Here is a 6,914-nt window from a genome sequence, read left to right on the forward strand (position 1 = left end):
AATGCCTTTACCTTAGTAAGGCTTTATTAATATTGAAGTATGTCTGTTTTGTTTTTGTTTTTGTTTTGAGACAGTGTCTCCCTCTGGTGCCCAGGCTGGAGTACGGTAGCGGGATCTCGGCTCATTGCAACCTCTGCCTTCCGGTTGAAGTGATCGTGCCGTCTCAGCATCCCGAGTAGCTGGGACTACAGGTGCACACACAACTACACCCAGCTAATTTTTGTGTTTTTGTAGAGACAGGGTTTTGCCATGTTACCCAAGCTGGTCTCGAACTCCTGGACTCAAGCGATCCCCTTGCTTCAGCCTCCCAAAGTGTTAGGATTTTACGAGTGTAAGCCACTGCACCCAGATGGATATGTCTCCTTTTACCAATTAAGGGTCAAAAGCAGAGGAGGCCAAGTGCATAGGATGGCCTGTGACTATTTCCAAAGGTGAAAGTTTATGAGCCCCAAAGAGAGTGGCCCTTAGATTTAATAATACCAAAGGAGGAACTTAGGTCAAGGAAGGTGTAGATAAATTCTGCCAACTGGGTTTTTTGTTTTTTTGTTTTGAAATGGAGTCTCACTCTATCACCTAGGCTGGAGTGCAGCGGCTTGATCTCAGCTCACTGCAACCTCCGTCCCCTGGGTTTGAGCAATTCTCCTGCCTCAGCCTCCCAAGTAGCTGGGATTATAGGCATGTACCACCACACCTGGCTAATTTTTGTATTTTTAATAGGGATGGGGTTTCACCATGTTGGCCAGGCTGGTCTTGAACTCCTGATCTCAAGTGATCTGCCTGCCTCAGCCTTCCAAAGTGCTGGGGTTACAGGGGTGAGCTACTGTGCCTGGCCATCCAACTGGGTTTTTATAGTTCCCCTTGTTTGTTCCACTAAGCCAGAAGATTGGGGATTGTAGACAGTGGAAATGCTGAGAAATTGGCCAAACTGAACTCACTTGTTTTATTATATGGCCAGTAAAATGGGCTCCTGATCACGATGTACTTCAAGGGGAGTTCCCTAGGTGGGAATACTTTTTTTCCAGGAGAATTTTGGCCACAGCTGAAGCAGTGGCTTGTCTACCAGGAAAGCCTCTACCCAATAGGAGAATGTGCAAACTGTTACTAGTACATATATATATATGTGTGTGTGTGTGTGTGTGTGTGTGTATATATGTGTGTGTATATATATATGTGTATATATATGTGTGTGTATATATATATACACACACACACACACGGAAGTGGGTAGTTGGATAAAATCCATTTGCCAAACCTTGAAGGGCCCATTAGGTAGATTAAAATGTCCAGGATCGGGATGTACACATTTTCCTGAGTTAAACTTATGGCAGGTGGCACAAGTGCCAAATAGGCTTTTTTTTTTTTTTTTTGGCAGCTTTTTTTTTTTTTGAGAGAGGGTCTCATTCTGTCACTCAGACTGGAGTGCAATGGCACGATCTCCACTCACTGCCGCCTGGATCTCCTAGGCTCAGGTGACTCTCCCACCTCAGCCTCCCCAGTAGTTGAAACTACTTCTTTATTTTGATATTTTTAGTAGAGACACGATTTCCCTATGTTGCCCAGGCTGGTCTCGAACTCCTGGACTCAAGCAATCCGCCCGCGTCGGCCTCCCAGAGTGCTGGGATTACAGGCCCGAGAGCCACTGCACTTGGCCAGTACAGCTTCTTTTAATGTCACTCCCCCTAATATTGTTTCATAAAACAATTTGTAAGTTCCCCAGTGGGTCAGATTATGTACTGTAGTTAACAATATTGACTTGGAGAGAACTGGTTATCAGGCCTCAAACACAGCTTTTTTTTTTTTTTTTTTTTTTTTTTCAAATCATTGAACTAGCAGTGTGATCTTTCCAATTTTGTTCTTCGGTTTCTGGCGCCCAATTTTGTGCATCTTTGGTAATCATTTTTAGATCACCTTTTGGTGGCTCTTTTAGCTGGGCCTCAAGAGAGATTTGAGGAACCGAACCTTTAACAGCAGCATCCTTTGTGGCATTATCAGCCAAGACTGTTTCCTCTAGCTTCCGCAGAGGCTAACCTTGAATGTCCGGGAGTTTCCATAATAGCCAAGGCAGCTGGCAGCTGGATGGCATCCAGTAAGTCCTGTACATAGGATCCATTTTTAATTTGACCTCCAGTGGACGTGAGTAAACCCCTTCATTTCCATAGCAGTCCAAAATCAGGAGCAACCCCAAAGGCATATCTACTATCTGTATAGAGTAACAGATTGCCCTTTCACGAGGAGGCCAGCAAGGGCAGTGAGTTTAGCTTTTCGTGCAGAAGTAGCCACAGGGGCCAGGCGCAGCAGCTCACACCTGTAATCCCAGCACTTTGGGAGGCCGAGGTAGGCAGATTACTTGAGGTCAGGAGTTCAGGAAGACTGGCCAACATGACGAAACCCTGTCTCTACTAAAAATACAAAAAAATTAGCTGGGCATGGTGGTGGGTGCCTGTAATCCCAGCTACTCGGGAGGCTGAGGCAGGAAAATTGCTTGAATCCAGTGGGCAGAGGTTGCAGTGAGCTGAGATTGCGCCACTGTAGTCCAGCTTGGGCAACAGAGCAAGACTCCATCTCAAAAGAAAAAAAAAAAAAAGTAGCCACAGGTAAGGGGGCGGCTTCAGCAACTTCGAAGGAAGTGGTAACTACGTATCTTACACAGTTTTTACCATTGTCATCTTTCAGATACGATCCATCTATATCCATAGTTCAGCTAGTTCAGCATTATCTAGCGGAAATTCTTGTAAACATTTTTTAGGGAATCAAAAGATAGTGTCAAACAGTCATGGAGAGCTGTGTGCAGTGGCTCACACCTGTAATCCCAGCACTTTGGGAGGCCAAGGTGGGTGGATCACCTGAGGTCAGGAGTTTGAGACCAGCATGGCCAACATATAGCGAAACCCCATCTCTATTAAAAATACAAAAAATTAGCCAGGGATGGTGGCGGGCACCTGTAATCCCAGCTACTCGGGAGACTGAGGCTGGAGAATCACTTGAACCCGGGAGGCCAGAGGTTGCAGTGAGCCGAGATTGCGCCACTGCACTCCAGCCTGGGCGACAGAGCTAGACTCCATCTCAAAAAACAAAAAAAAACCTGTGGGCCTATGCCTGTATTCCCTTAGGCTTTCCCATGGTGGTTGTGGATTGGCTATTTTAAAGAAAACACGCTTGAAGGAGGAACTTATTTACATGGCTCTGATGTTGACCATCCCATAGGGCCATGGTCAGCCACTGTAGGATGTTGTTGGATTTTGGATTGGTGAGATGAGGAACAGGTGGGCTAAACTGCAAGCCACAAGGGGAAGGGGAAGTTTTACTAGGCCAAGGTGATGAGGTTTCGTTGCGTTTCAAACAATGTATGTCAGGCCTAAAAGTGGATGCCAAGGCAGCAAGTATATTGTAACACATTTATGACAGGCATGCAGAGGGATTGGAGAATGGGTAACTCAGGGTGAAAATACTCCCTCCCCTGTTCTGCTAAGGGTCACCATGTTCTGAAGCTGGAGAACTAGGGGTCAGGCAACCCATGGCAAGTACAGCCCAGCCAGCCGTCAGCCAGTTCAAGATACTGACGCTGTCGTGAGAGGCAGCCAGGGCTCTGACGGAGGCCTGCAAGATGGGGAATCTGCCAGCAGTTGCTGCCAAGTTGCAGGCCACACTTTGTTCACGGGAGAATGCAGGCTGCACACTGGCACTACCAAGGGCACAGGCTCAGGCAAGTTGACCTGTCAATATCATGAGAGGCTATGAAATGAAGACCCTAACTCAGCCTGCATGGCTGTGATAGAAATGGCTGTGGACCCTACACCCTACCCGCACCCATGGTCATCATCAGACCGGCCAGGCATAGGCACGCCCTCTTTTTAGGCTGACAAGTACCTCCAGCAGGTGCTGCTGGACCGTTACAACCTCATTATCATTGCATCAGGGCATTTGACCACTGGCCATGCCCAGCTGGCTCGCAAGATCCTGCAGCAGGGCGTTTCTCCTTCCTCTGCTCCAAGATGGAGTTTGCCACCCCCACAGCTGCCACCCCAGCACCTTCTCTGAGGAAAGTGGGCTCAGCCGGATCCTGGATGGCTGTCAACAGTAGCTGGAGGCTCAGGCACAGGCTCTGGGGGACTGGTGGCAGAGAAGGAGAGCCTGGACCCTTGAGATACTGCCCACCCCTTCCCCTTCGTCTTCCAGCAGAGGCCCAGAGTGGGAAAAGAGCTCACCCCTGGTACCAGCGCATGACTGAAATAGACTTTGCAGTGAAATAATGCTTTTTAGCTGCCATTCCCTAACAGTCGGCACTTCTCAGTCACTGGTGATAGAGACCAATCATTTGCATTAAGGAGAAAGAGTATGTATTGGCTCATTTATTTGCAAAGTTAGAGGATTGCAAAATGCTATCTCCCCAATGCAGACCTGGCACCTGTGGATGATGGTGGCATCTAACATTTACTGAGGCTTAGCATAGGTCAGGCACTGATATGGTTTGGATCTGTGTCCCCACCAAATCTCATGTCAAATTGTAGTCACCACTGTTGGAGGTGGGGCCTGGTGGGAGGGACTGGATCATGGGGGTGGTTTCTCATGGTTTAGCACCAGCCCCTTGGTACTGTCCTCACAATAGTGAATTTGTTGTGAGAGCTGGTGGTTTCAAAGTGTGTGCCACCTGCCCCCTCTCTTGCTCCTGCTCTGGGCATGTGAAGTACCTGCTCCCACTTCACCTTCCGCAATGATTGTAAGTTTCCTGAGGCCTCCCCAGAAGCCGAGCAGATGCCAGCACCATGCTTCCGGTACAGCCTGCAGAACTCTGAGCCAATTAAACCCCTTTTCTTTATAAATTACCCAGTCTCAGGTATTTCCTTACAGCAATGCAAGAACCGACTAAAACAGACACCATTATCATGAACTCAATTAATCACCACAACACCCCTAGGAGGTAGGTACAATCATCACCTTATTTTGCAGACAAAACAGATGCCCAGCAAGCTTTAGCAACTTGTCCAATGCCACACAGGTGGTAGATGGCAAGGCTGGGATCTGAACATAGGCAGCCTGGCTGCAGGGCTGACATTCTTAGGCCAAGTGCTGCACTCATGACAGGCGCTTGAGCCCAGGCAGCTGCCAGCACAACATGGCCTGCTCCAGTGTAGAAGCTGATTGAGCAGTGCTCATGTTTCCTGCAGTGGAGGGTGAGAAGGATACCAATGTATTCCTGTGTCTGAATTGAAAAGCGTGAAAATTCACCTACTGGGAATGATGGTGAAGGGACTGGAGAGCCACAAGCAGCAGGCATTCCTGGTGGCCAGGCCCACCTTGCAGCCCATCCTAGAGCAGAAGGCCTCCCTGCAGCAGTATATCTAGCTGGTGTCCACAGTGGCCTGCTGGCAGCATCAGCCTGAGTCCTCTGCTGGATGTAAAGGGGGTGGCGGGTGACCGGTACATACTTACCCATTGTTCAGAAGGCTACTGCCAGTTTGACTCCTCTGTCAAACTGCCTCAACGGGCCAGCCCCTGCACAAAACCCTGGAGGTGGGACAGTGCCTTTGGACCAAAGTCACCAGATCACCACGGTGGTGGTGGTGGAAACGCTAGGCCGGATTTCCAGAGGTGCCTCATTTCACCCATCCGGGCATCCTGGTCACCTGCAGCACCTCCTTCACCACCATCTACCAGATGCTTCACACGCCCCTGGATTTGGCAGCCACGGACACCAAGAGTGTGCTGATTCAGACCTTCCTTGGCAACACTGACCACAAGATCACAGGTGAATCCAATCAACAATCTCAGCCCTGAGCTGGGCCAGCAGGAGGTGGTAGGTTAGGGCTGGGAGGGCACAGTTCTATCTGTCCCCAGCCTTGTGCTGAAAGGGGCTGGGACGGAAGAAACTGAAGCTCCAACTGTGAGCTTGCATGCTGTCTGGTGCCGTCTTGCCTTGGGTCTCCCATCTTTCTCTGGCCGTTGCCCCCACCACCTTTCCTACTCTGGCAAACCCCCAAATCAACCAGCAGGAAGACCCCCTGGGGAAGCAGGGGTGGGGATGAGACTTGGGGCAGACGTTTTGACAAGGCAGGGAAGAGCTGGGTTATCTAGCTGGAGAGGATGGTCAGGAGGGTTCTGCAGAGATCACGACAGTGGGGCAAAGGATTTAGAAGCATTTCGGTAAAAGGGCAGTGAATGTCACAGCTCTGAAAGCCTCGAGGATGATCTTAATATTGGAATAATGGCCAGAGAGGGGAGGCTCCTTGCCTACTACAGTAGGTCAGGAAGTGGCTGTGCCAGAGCCTGTGCTGGGCCTCCTGTCTCCCAGGCCTCAGCCCTCTGTAGAGACTGGCATTCTATCCACTTCTGGCCTGACCTTCTCTGGCCCTGCTGAGTGCTTTCTTCACTGACCCCCCGCCCCTCCCCACTTCAGTTGTTTCTCAAAAGGCCCCGGATCCCCATAGTATGAAACACCAGGGCTGTATGGGATGCTTGAAAGCAGGAGGAAACCAGGGAGACAAATATGTGCCACGGGCGGCAGGGGGTTGGGGAGGGCAGTGGATGAACAGACTCAGCCAGCTGGACTGGAGCTGACTGCTTTACTGAACGATGGATTAATTTGGGGTGGCGAGACCAATTTGGAGACATACTTTGGGAAACCTCAAACTAAGATCATGTACTGTATTTAACTGAGCAGATGAGGGTTGGTACTGTACCAAATCGCAGAGTGGATTTAACTGAGGGTAGGTTCTGGATTTACATTAAAGGTGAGGGTTGCCATTTCTAAGCAAGAGTAGATGAGGTTTACGAGAGGAAAGCCACTGTATTTAACCAACAGAAGGCACTGTCTGTATGGGTGAGGCATGGTATTTGGATTAAGGGTAAGTACTTACTACATTTAAGGACAAGTTCTGTTTCTTAAATCAAAAGTAGGCATTTTTTTTTTTTTTTTT

The sequence above is a fragment of the Pan paniscus genome, chromosome 20 (genome assembly GCF_029289425.2).
Source record: "Pan paniscus chromosome 20, NHGRI_mPanPan1-v2.0_pri, whole genome shotgun sequence".
Taxonomy (NCBI): Eukaryota; Metazoa; Chordata; class Mammalia; order Primates; family Hominidae; genus Pan; species Pan paniscus.